Source organism: Ranitomeya variabilis, chromosome 2 (assembly GCF_051348905.1).
Source record: "Ranitomeya variabilis isolate aRanVar5 chromosome 2, aRanVar5.hap1, whole genome shotgun sequence".
NCBI lineage: Eukaryota > Metazoa > Chordata > Amphibia > Anura > Dendrobatidae > Ranitomeya > Ranitomeya variabilis.
In genome coordinates this window covers 673276675-673288540 of record NC_135233.1, presented here as the reverse complement: position 1 = coordinate 673288540, position 11866 = coordinate 673276675, and the positions used below count along the sequence as shown (strand labels likewise).

The 11866-nt window shown below is 52.1% G+C and overlaps 1 protein-coding gene across 3 annotated transcripts in view; it reads left to right on the top strand.

Annotated features, from left to right (window-relative positions):
* The first annotated feature begins 467 nt into the window (after positions 1–467).
* Positions 468–11866, top strand: part of RSPH3 (radial spoke head 3) — a 36934-nt gene continuing 25535 nt past the window's right edge. Inside the window, exon 1 of one of the 3 annotated variants that reach the window (XM_077289263.1) lies at positions 468–592. The gene's annotated coding sequence lies outside the window, so the exon portion shown is untranslated. Of the gene's footprint in view, positions 864–11866 lie in introns of all 3 variants that reach the window. The other 2 variants (XM_077289261.1, XM_077289262.1) reach the window with 2 other exon arrangements.

Genomic DNA, 11866 nt, shown 5'->3' with positions numbered 1-11866 from the left:
TTACCTAATTTTGGACTGGCTTATGCAGTATGTTTTTAATAAATCAGTTGAAAACGTAAAGTGTTCCTGCAATACAACTACCTCTTAGAGATGTATATACTGAGAAATACAGCAGACATTTACCCATCATGCAGTACCATCAGTGAGGCATCTGATTGGCTCAAAACTTATTCTGCAGCAGGAAAACAACCACAAATGTACAGGTTGTTACAACCATTGGAGAACTGTAACCACAGATCTTCTGTCTCTTCCTGTAACCCCACACGGACTCTACTGAGAACAAGGCTCTGAGGCCACAGCCTCGCTCCAAGGACTCCTTGGTCTTCATCGCACTACTCGGACCAGCCCTTCTCTGTATGTTTGCCCCTATAGTAAAATAATAACACTCATCTCCGCTATTGGCATTGGTTTTCCCGGGGATTGCGTAACATTAGGACGTCACACGACCCATGAGGCCAATCAGCGGCACGTCACTCTCCCCACCTTCGGACATAGCACATACACCTGGAGGTGGGCAGCACAAGTCTCACGTCCTCCAAGATGCATGTGATAATTTGTCTGGAACTCAGCGTTGATTGGCCACAGAGATCAGGTGACGTAATAATGTTACAAGTTCCTCCGGAAAGCCAACACCGACACCCCGGGAAGAGCAGGCGCCCCAGGAGATCAGCTACTTCCGGCCGCTGCTGCCTCCGTCCACAGCGCTGCGTACAGTGTAAGCCCCACCCCTCATGCCGGTCACATGACACCCACTTGAGTACGGCGCTGCGGTTGCTACGGGGACACTGTGTCCCTGGGAGACGTCTCACTACAGAACATTGGATGAGTTGTCACCTACCTGAGGCCGAATCCGCCGAGGACAGGTGAGGGAGAGGTCGGATAGCGAGAAGTAGGGGCACTGCCAGGGCAAGACGTGCAGGCATCGCAGTGATGGGGCAGAGCGGCCTGTCAGTCCATACCTGTGGCATTGCTTTATATCTATGCACGGCCGGCTCTAAATTAGCTGTATGCGACCTATGCACAGGTCTCCCTATCTGTATGTACAGCCACCAGACCGCAGGGGGCGACAGCGAGTCTCCCTATCTGTATGTACAGGCCACCAGACCGCAGGGGGCGACAGCGAGTCTCCTTATCTGTATGTACAGGCCACCAGACCGCAGGGGGCGACAGCGAGTCTCCCTATCTGTATGTACAGGCCACCAGACCGCAGGGGGCGACAGCGAGTCTCCCTATCTGTATGTACAGGCCACCAGACCGCAGGGGGCGACATCGAGTCTCCCTATCTGTATGTACAGGCCACCAGACCGCAGGGGGCGACAGCGAGTCTCCTTATCTGTATGTACAGGCCACCAGACCGCAGGGGGCGACAGCGAGTCTCCCTATCTGTATGTACAGGCCACCAGACCGCAGGGGGCGACAGCGAGTCTCCTTATCTGTATGTACAGGCCACCAGACCGCAGGGGGCGACAGCGAGTCTCCCTATCTGTATGTACAGGCCACCAGACCGCAGGGGGCGACAGCGAGTCTCCCTATCTGTATGTACAGGTCACCAGACCGCAGGGGGCGACAGCGAGTCTCCCTATCTGTATGTACAGCCACCAGACCGCAGGGGGCGACAGCGAGTCTCCCTATATGTATGTACAGCCACCAGACCGCAGGGGGCGACAGCGAGTCTCCCTATCTGTATGTACAGGCCACCAGACCGCAGGGGGCGACAGCGAGTCTCCCTATCTGTATGTACAGGCCACCAGACCGCAGGGGGCGACAGCGAGTCTCCCTATCTGTATGTACAGGCCACCAGACCGCAGGGGGCGACAGCGAATCTCCCTATCTGTATGTACAGGCCACCAGACCGCAGGGGGCGACAGCGAGTCTCCCTATATGTATGTACAGCCACCAGACCGCAGGGGGCGACAGCGAGTCTCCCTATCTGTATGTACAGGCCACCAGACCGCAGGAGGCGACAGCGAGTCTCCCTATCTGTATGTACAGGCCACCAGACCGCAGGAGGCGACAGCGAGTCTCCCTATCTGTATGTACAGGCCACCAGACCGCAGGGGGCGACAGCGAGTCTCCCTATCTGTATGTACAGGTCACCAGACCGCAGGGGGCGACAGCGAGTCTCCCTATCTGTATGTACAGGTCACCAGACCGCAGGGGGCGACAGCGAGTCTCCCTATCTGTATGTACAGGCCACCAGACCGCAGGGGGCGACAGCGAGTCTCCCTATCTGTATGTACAGGCCACCAGACCGCAGGGGGCGACAGCGAGTCTCCTTATCTGTATGTACAGGCCACCAGACCGCAGGGGGCGACAGCGAGTCTCCCTATCTGTATGTACAGGCCACCAGACCGCAGGGGGCGACAGCGAGTCTCCCTATCTGTATGTACAGGCCACCAGACCGCAGGGGGCGACAGCGAGTCTCCCTATCTGTATGTACAGGCCACCAGACCGCAGGGGGCGACAGCGAGTCTCCCTATATGTATGTACAGCCACCAGACCGCAGGGGGCGACAGCGAGTCTCCCTATCTGTATGTACAGGTCACCAGACCGCAGGGGGCGACAGACTTCCTATCTGTATGTACAGGTCACCAGACCGCAGGGGGCGACAGCGAGTCTCCCTATCTGTATGTACAGGCCACCAGACCGCAGGGGGCGACAGCGAGTCTCCCTATATGTATGTACAGCCACCAGACCGCAGGGGGCGACAGCGAGTCTCCCTATCTGTATGTACAGGTCACCAGACCGCAGGGGGCGACAGACTTCCTATCTGTATGTACAGGTCACCAGACCGCAGGGGGCGACAGCGAGTCTCCCTATCTGTATGTACAGGCCACCAGACCGCAGGGGGCGACAGCGAGTCTCCCTATATGTATGTACAGCCACCAGACCGCAGGGGGCGACAGCGAGTCTCCCTATCTGTATGTACAGGCCACCAGACCGCAGGGGGCGACAGAGAATCTCCCTATCTGTATGTACAGGCCACCAGACCGCAGGGGGCGACAGCGAGTCTCCCTATATGTATGTACAGCCACCAGACCGCAGGGGGCGACAGCGAGTGTCCCTATCTGTATGTACAGGCCACCAGACCGCAGGGGGCGACAGCGAGTCTCCTTATCTGTATGTACAGGCCACCAGACCGCAGGGGGCGACAGCGAGTCTCCCTATATGTATGTACAGGTCACCAGACCGCAGGGGGCGACAGCGAGTCTCCCTATCTGTATGTACAGGTCACCAGACCGCAGGAGGCGACAGCGAGTCTCCCTATATGTATGTACAGCCACCAGACCGCAGGGGGCGACAGCGAGTCTCCCTATCTGTATGTACAGGCCACCAGACCGCAGGGGGCGACAGCGAGTCTCCCTATCTGTATGTACAGGCCACCAGACCGCAGGGGGCGACAGCGAGTCTCCCTATATGTATGTACAGCCACCAGACCGCAGGGGGCGACAGCGAGTCTCCCTATCTGTATGTACAGGCCACCAGACCGCAGGAGGCGACAGCGAGTCTCCCTATCTGTATGTACAGGCCACCAGACCGCAGGAGGCGACAGCGAGTCTCCCTATCTGTATGTACAGGCCACCAGACCGCAGGGGGCGACAGCGAGTCTCCCTATCTGTATGTACAGGCCACCAGACCGCAGGGGGCGACAGCGAGTCTCCCTATATGTATGTACAGCCACCAGACCGCAGGGGGCGACAGCGAGTCTCCCTATCTGTATGTACAGGTCACCAGACCGCAGGAGGCGACAGCGAGTCTCCCTATATGTATGTACAGCCACCAGACCGCAGGGGGCGACAGCGAGTCTCCCTATCTGTATGTACAGGCCACCAGACCGCAGGGGGCGACAGCGAGTCTCCCTATCTGTATGTACAGGCCACCAGACCGCAGGGGGCGACAGCGAGTCTCCCTATATGTATGTACAGCCACCAGACCGCAGGGGGCGACAGCGAGTCTCCCTATCTGTATGTACAGGCCACCAGACCGCAGGAGGCGACAGCGAGTCTCCCTATCTGTATGTACAGGCCACCAGACCGCAGGAGGCGACAGCGAGTCTCCCTATCTGTATGTACAGGCCACCAGACCGCAGGGGGCGACAGCGAGTCTCCCTATCTGTATGTACAGCCACCAGACCGCAGGAGGCGACAGCGAGTCTCCTTATCTGTATGTACAAGCCACCAGACCGCAGGAGGCGACAGCGAGTCTCCCTATCTGTATGTACAGGCCACCAGACCGCAGGGGGCGACAGCGAGTCTCCTTATCTGTATGTACAAGCCACCAGACCGCAGGAGGCGACAGCGAGTCTCCCTATCTGTATGTACAGGCCACCAGACCGCAGGGGGCGACAGCGAGTCTCCCTATCTGTATGTATACAGGCCACCAGACCGCAGGGGGCGACAGCGAGTCTCCTTATCTGTATGTACAGGCCACCAGACCGCAGGGGGCGACAGCGAGTCTCCCTATCTGTATGTACAGGTCACCAGACCGCAGGGGGCGACAGCGAGTCTCCTTATCTGTATGTACAGGTCACCAGACCGCAGGGGGCGACAGCGAGTCTCCCTATATGTATGTACAGCCACCAGACCGCAGGGGGCGACAGCGAGTCTCCCTATCTGTATGTACAGGCCACCAGACCGCAGGGGGCGACAGCGAGTCTCCCTATCTGTATGTACAGGTCACCAGACCGCAGGAGGCGACAGCGAGTCTCCCTATCTGTATGTACAGGTCACCAGACCGCAGGAGGCGACAGCGAGTCTCCCTATCTGTATGTACAGGTCACCAGACCGCAGGGGGCGACAGCGAGTCTCCCTATCTGTATGTACAGGTCACCAGACCGCAGGGGGCGACAGACTTCCTATCTGTATGTACAGGTCACCAGACCGCAGGGGGCGACAGCGAGTCTCCCTATCTGTATGTACAGGTCACCAGACCACAGGGGGCGACAGCGAGTCTCCCTATCTGTATGTACAGGTCACCAGACCGCAGGGGGCGACAGCGAGTCTCCCTATCTGTATGTACAGGTCACCAGACCGCAGGGGGCGACAGCGAGTCTCCCTATCTGTATGTACAGGTCACCAGACCGCAGGGGGCGACAGCGAGTCTCCCTATCTGTATGTACAGGCCACCAGACCGCAGGGGGCGACAGCGAGTCTCCCTATCTGTATGTACAGGCCACCAGACCGCAGGGGGCGACAGCGAGTCTCCCTATCTGTATGTACAGGCCACCAGACCGCAGGGGGCGACAGCGAGTCTCCCTATCTGTATGTACAGGTCACCAGACCGCAGGGGGCGACAGCGAGTCTCCCTATCTGTATGTACAGCCACCAGACCGCAGGGGGCGACAGCGAGTCTCCTTATCTGTGTGTACAGGTCACCAGACCGCAGGGGGCGACAGCGAGTCTCCTTATCTGTATGTACAGGCCACCAGACCGCAGGGGGCGACAGCGAGTCTCCCTATCTGTATGTACAGGCCACCAGACCGCAGGGGGCGACAGCGAGTCTCCCTATCTGTATGTACAGGTCACCAGACCGCAAGGGGCGACAGCGAGTCTCCCTATCTGTATGTACAGGTCACCAGACCGCAGGGGGCGACAGCGAGTCTCCCTATCTGTATGTACAGGTCACCAGACCGCAGGGGGCGACAGCGAGTCTCCCTATCTGTATGTACAGGTCACCAGACCGCAGGGGGCGACAGCGAGTCTCCCTATCTGTATGTACAGGTCACCAGACCGCAGGGGGCGACAGCGAGTCTCCCTATCTGTATGTACAGGCCACCAGACCGCAGGGGGCGACAGCGAGTCTCCCTATCTGTATGTACAGGTAACCAGACCGCAGGGGGCGACAGCGAGTCTCCCTATCTGTATGTACAGGCCACCAGACCGCAGGGGGCGACAGCGAGTCTCCCTATCTGTATGTACAGGTCACCAGACCGCAGGGGGCGACAGCGAGTCTCCCTTTCTGTATGTTCAGTCCACCAGCTACTCTTTAACCCCTTCCCGACCCATGACGCCACGTAGGCGTCATGAAAACCCGTGCCAATCCGACCCATGACGCCTATGATCGCGTCGCTGCAGAGCGGGTGAAAGGGTTAACTCCGATTTCACCCGTTCTGCAGGGACAGGGGGAGTGGTACTTCAGCCCAGGGGGGGTGGCTTCACCCTCCCGTGGCTACGATCGCTCTGATTGGCTGTTGAAAGTGAAACTGCCAATCAGATCAATTTGTAATATTTCACCTAAAAAACTGGTGAAATATTACAATCCGGCCATGGCCGATGCTGCAATATCATCGGCCATGGCTGGAAATACTGAAGTGACCCCCCCCCCCACCCCACCGATCGCCCCCCCAAGCCACCGATCTGTCCCGTAGTCCCCTCCGTCCTGTGCTCCGCTCCCCCGTCCTCCTGTCCGCTCCCCCCGTGCTCCGACGCCCCCCCCGTGCCCCGATCTCCCCCCCCCCCCCTTATACTTACCGAGGCTCCCGGTGCCCGTCCGCCTCCTCCATGGGCGCCGCCATCTTCCAAAATGGCGGGCGCATGCTCAGTGCGCCCGCCGAATCTGCCGGCCGGCAGATTCATTACAAAGTACATTTTGATCGCTGTGGTAGGTTCTATCACAGCGATCAAAATAAAAAAAATAATAAATAAACCCCCCCCTTTATCACCCCCATAGGTAGGGACAATAATAAAATAAAGAAATTTTTTTTTTTCTTTTTCCACTAGGGTTAGGGTTAGAACTAGGGTTAGAACTAGGGTTAGGGTTCCGGGTAGGGTTAGGGGTAGGGTTAGGGTTATGGCATGTGCACACAGTGCGGATTGGCCGCGGATCCGCAGCGGATTGGCCGCTGCGAATTCGTAGCAGTTTTCCATCAGGTTTACAGTACCATGTACACCTATGGAAAACCAAATCCGCTGTGCCCATGGTGCGGAAAATTCCGTGCAGAAACGCTGCGTTGTATTTTCCGCAGCATGTCAATTCTTTGTGCGGATTCCGCAGCGTTTTACACCTGTTCCTCAATAGGAATCCGCAGGTGAAATCCGCACAAAAAAACACTGGAAATCTGCTGTAAATCCGCAGGTAAAACCTGCAGATTTTTCAAAAATCGTGCGGAAAAATCTCACACGAATCCGCAACGTGGGCACATAGCCTTAGGGTTAGGGTTGGAATTAGAGCTAGGGTTGGAATTAGGGCTAGGGTTGGAAATAGGGTTAAGATTAGGCTTGTGGTTAGGGTTACGGATAGGGTTAGGGGTGCGTTGGGGTTACAGTTGTGGTTAGGGTTGGGATTAGGGTTAGGGTTGGGATTAGGGTTAGGATTAGGGTTGGAATTAGGGTTACGGGTGTGTTGCGGTTAGGGTTGTGGTTAGGGGTGTGTTGGGGTTAGGGTTGTGATTAGGGTTATGGCTACAGTTGGGATTAGGATTAGGGGTGTGTTGGGGTTAGTGTGGAAGTTAGAATTGAGGGGTTTCCACTGTTTAGGCACATCAGGGGTCTCCAAACGCAACATGGCGCCACCATTGATTCCAGCCAATCTTGCGTTCAAAAAGTCAAATGGTGCTCCCTCCCTTCCAAGCCCCGACGTGCGCCCAAACAGTGGTTTACCCCCACATTTGGGGTACCAGCACACTCACAACAAACTGGGCAACAAATATTGGGGCCCAATTTCTCCTGTTACCCTTGTGAAAATAAAAAATTGCTTGCTAAAATATATTTTTTGAGGAAAGAAAAATGATTTTTTATTTTCACGGCTCTACGTTGTAAACTTCTGTGAAGCACTTGGGGGTTGAACGTGCTCACCACACATCTAGATAAGTTCCTTGGGGGGTCTAGTTTCCAAAATGGGGTCACTTGTGGGGGGTTTCTACTGTTTAGGCATATCAGGGGCTCTGCAAACGTAACATGATGCCCGCAGACCATTCCATCAAAGTCTGCATTCCAAAACGTCACTACTTCCCTTCCGAGCCCCAGCATGTGCCCAAACAGTGGTTTACCCCCATATATGGGGTATCAGTGTACTCAGGAGAAACTGGACAACAACTTTTGGGTCCAATTTCTCCTGTTACTCTTGCAAAAATAAAAAATTCTGGGCTAAAAAAATATTTTTGAGGAAAGGAAACACATTTATTATTTTCACGGCTCTGCGTTATAAACTTCTGTGAAGCACTTGTGGGTTCAAAGTGCTCACCACACATCTAGATAAGTTCCCTTGGGGGTCTAGTTTCCAAAATGGAGTCACTTGTGGGGAGTTCCTACTGTTTAGGCACATCAGGGGCTCTGCAAAAGCAACCTGACGCCCGCAGAGCATTCCATCAAAGTCTGCATTTCAAAACGTCACTACTTCCCTTCCGAACCCCGACGTGTGCCAAAACAGTGGTTTACCCCCACATATGGGGTATCAGCGTACTCAGGAGAAACTGGACAACAACTTTTGGGGTCCAATTTCTCCTGTTACCCTTGGGAAAATAAAAAATTGTGGGCTAAAAAATCATTTTTGAGAAAAGAAAAATTATTTTTTATTTTCATGGCTCTGCGTTATAAACTTCTGTGAAGCACTTGGGGGTTCAAAGTGCTCACCACACATCTAGGTTAGTTCCTTGGGAGGTCTAGTTTCCAAAATGGGGTCACTTGTAGGGGATCTCCAATGTTTAGGCACACAGGGGCTCTCCAAACGCGACATGGTGTCCGCTAACGATTGGAGCTAATTTTCCATTCAAAAAGTCAAATGGCACGCCTCCCCTTCCGAGCCTTGCCGTGCACCCAAACAGTGGTTTACCCCCACATATGAGGTATCGGCGTACTCAGGAGAAATTGCCCAACAAATTTTAGGATCCATTTTATCCTGTTGCCCATGTGAAAATGAAAGAATTGAGGCTAAAAGAAATTTTGTGTGAAAAAAAAAAGTACTTTTTCATTTTTACGGATCAATTTGTGAAGCACCTGGGGGTTTAAAGTGCTCACTATGCTTCTAGATAAGTTCCTTGGGGGGTCTAGTTTCCAAAATGGGGTCACTTGTGGGGGAGCTCCAATGTTTAGGCACACGGGGGCTCTCCAAACGCGACATGGTGTCCGCTAAAGATTGGAGCCAATTTTTCATTCAAAAAGTCAAATGGCGCTCCTTCCCTTCCGAGCCCTGCCGTGCGCCCAAACAGTGGTTTACCCCCACATATGAGGTATCAGCGTACTCAGGACAAATTGGACAACGACGTCCGTGGTCCAGTTTCTCCTTTTACCCTTGGGAAAATAAAAAAATTGTTGCTAAAAGATCAATTTTGTGACTAAAAAGTTAAATGTTCATTTTTTACTTCCATGTTGCTTCTGCTGCTGTGAAACACCTGAAGGGTTAATAAACTTCTTGAATGTGGTTTTGAGCACCTTGAGGGGTGCAGTTTTTAGAATGGTGTCACTTTTGGGTATTTTCAGCCATATAGAACCCTCAAAATGACTTCAAATGTGAGGTGCTCCCTAAAAAAAATGGTTTTGTAAATTTTGTTGTAAAAATGAGAAGTCACTGGTCAAATTTTAACCATTATAACTTCCTAGCAAAAAAAAATTTGTTTCCAAAATTGTGCTGATGTAAAGTAGACATGTGGGAAACGTTATTTATTAACTATTTTGTGTCACATAACTCTCTGGTTTAACAGAATAAAAATTCAAAATGAAAATTGCGAAATTTTCAAAATTTTCGCCAAATTTCCGTTTTTTTTCACAAATAAACTCAGAAATTATCGACCTAAATTCACCACTAACATGAAGCCCAATATGTCACGAAAAAACAATCTCAGAATCGCTAGGATCCGTTGAAGCGTTCCTGAGTTATTACCTCATAAAGGGACACTGGTGAGAATTGCAAAAAACGGCAAGGTCATTAAGGCCAAAATAGGCTGGGTCATGAAGGGGTTAAAGTGAACCTGTCACCTGGTTTGTCCCACAGGAGGTAAGGCTAGTTTCAGCCCTGTTATGCAGCAGTCTAATATTCTGTATATATGCGCCCAATTTCCTGTGTGTATGAGCGTTCATGTGTATTTTCATGTGTGTATTTTTCACGGTTGGGACGGTGTTCTTGGGGGTGTTCTCATCCTTCTTCTTTCTCCTAGCACGTCCAGTGGAGTTGATACCTTTAAGTTCTATTTTGGTATCCTCTGGCCACATGACCTTCTCCTATGCCTCCTCTGGATCATCCAGATGGCCATTGGCAATTCTCAAACAGGACTGGACATGTGCTGGCGTGAGCAGGGTGACCTTACATGTCCTGCTCACGTCATTGACCAGGTTCTCCCGGGTAGTTCTGGGCTGATACCTGACCTTTCTCAGAATCATTCTTACCCCACTAGGCGAGCTCTTGCATGGGGCCCCAGACCGAGGAAAATTGACAGTCATCTTGTGTTTCTTCTATTTTCTAATAATTGTGCCAACAGTTGTGCCTTCTTTCCAAGCTGCTTGCCTATTTTCCTGTAGCCCAATCCAGCCTTGTGCAGATCTGTAATTTTGTCCCTTGTGTCCTTAGGCAGCTCTTTGGCCTTGGCCATGGTGGAGAGGTTGGAATGTGATTGTGTGGACAGGTGTCTTTTATACACGTAATGAGTTCAAACAGGTGCAATTAACACAGGTAATGAGAGCAGAGTAGGAGGACTTCTTAACCCCTATCTGACCTTAGACGTACTATCCCGTCGAGGTGACCTGGGCCTGTCTGACCCTCGAAGGGATAGTACGTCATATGCGATCAGCCGCGCTCACAGGGAGAGCACTGCCGAACGCGGCGGGTGTCAGCTGATTATCACAGCTGACATCCGGCACTATGCCAGGAGCGGTCATGGACCGCTCCCGGCACATTAACCCCCGGAACACTGCAATCAAACAAGATCGCAGTGTTCCGGCGGCATAGGGAAGCATCGCGAAGGGAGGGGGCTCCCTGCGTGCTTCCCTGAGACCCTCGGAACAGCGCAATGTGATCGTGTTGTTCCGAGCGTCTCCTCCCTGCAGGCCCGGATCCAAGATGGCCGTGGGGTCCTTCCGGGTCCTGCAGGGAGGTGGCTTGTCAACGCCTGCTGAGAGCAGGCGCCGGCAAGCCTCCTGCAGTGCCTGTTAGATCGCTGATCTTACACAATGCTGTGCAAAGTGTCAGATCAGCGATCTGATAATATATAATGATGTCCCACCCTGGGACAAAGTAAAAAAAAAAAATAAAAAAAAATTCACATGAGTAAAAATATTTTTTAAAAAAATTCCTAAATAAAGGAAAAAAAAATATTGTTCCAATAAATATCTTTCTTTATGTAAATTTAAAAAAAACCAATGAAAGTACACATATTTAGTATCGTCGCGTCTGTAAGGACCCGACCTATAAAACTGTCTCAGTAGTTAACCCCTTCTGTGAACACCGTAAAAAAACGAAGCAAAAAACAATACTCTATCATCATACCGCCGAACAAAAAGTGGAATAACACGCGATCAAAAAGACAGATATAAATATTGTACCGCTGAAAACGTCATCTTGTTCTGCAAAAAATAAGCCGCCATACAGCGCCATTAGTGAAAAAATAAAAAAGTTATAGCTCTCAGAATAAAGCGATGCAAAAACAATTATTTTTTATATAAAATAGTTTTTATTGTATAAAAGCGCCAAAACATAAAAAAATGATATAAGTGAGGTATCGCTATAATCGTACTGACCCGAAGAATTAAACTGCTTTATCAATTTCACCACACGCGGAACAGTATAAACGCCTCACCCAAAAGAAATTCATGAGTTGCTGGTTTTTGTTCATTCTGCCTCACGAAAATCGTAATAAAAAGCAATCAAAAAATGTCATGTGCCCGAAAATAATACTAATAAAAACATCAACTCGTCCCGCAAAAAACAAGGCCTTACA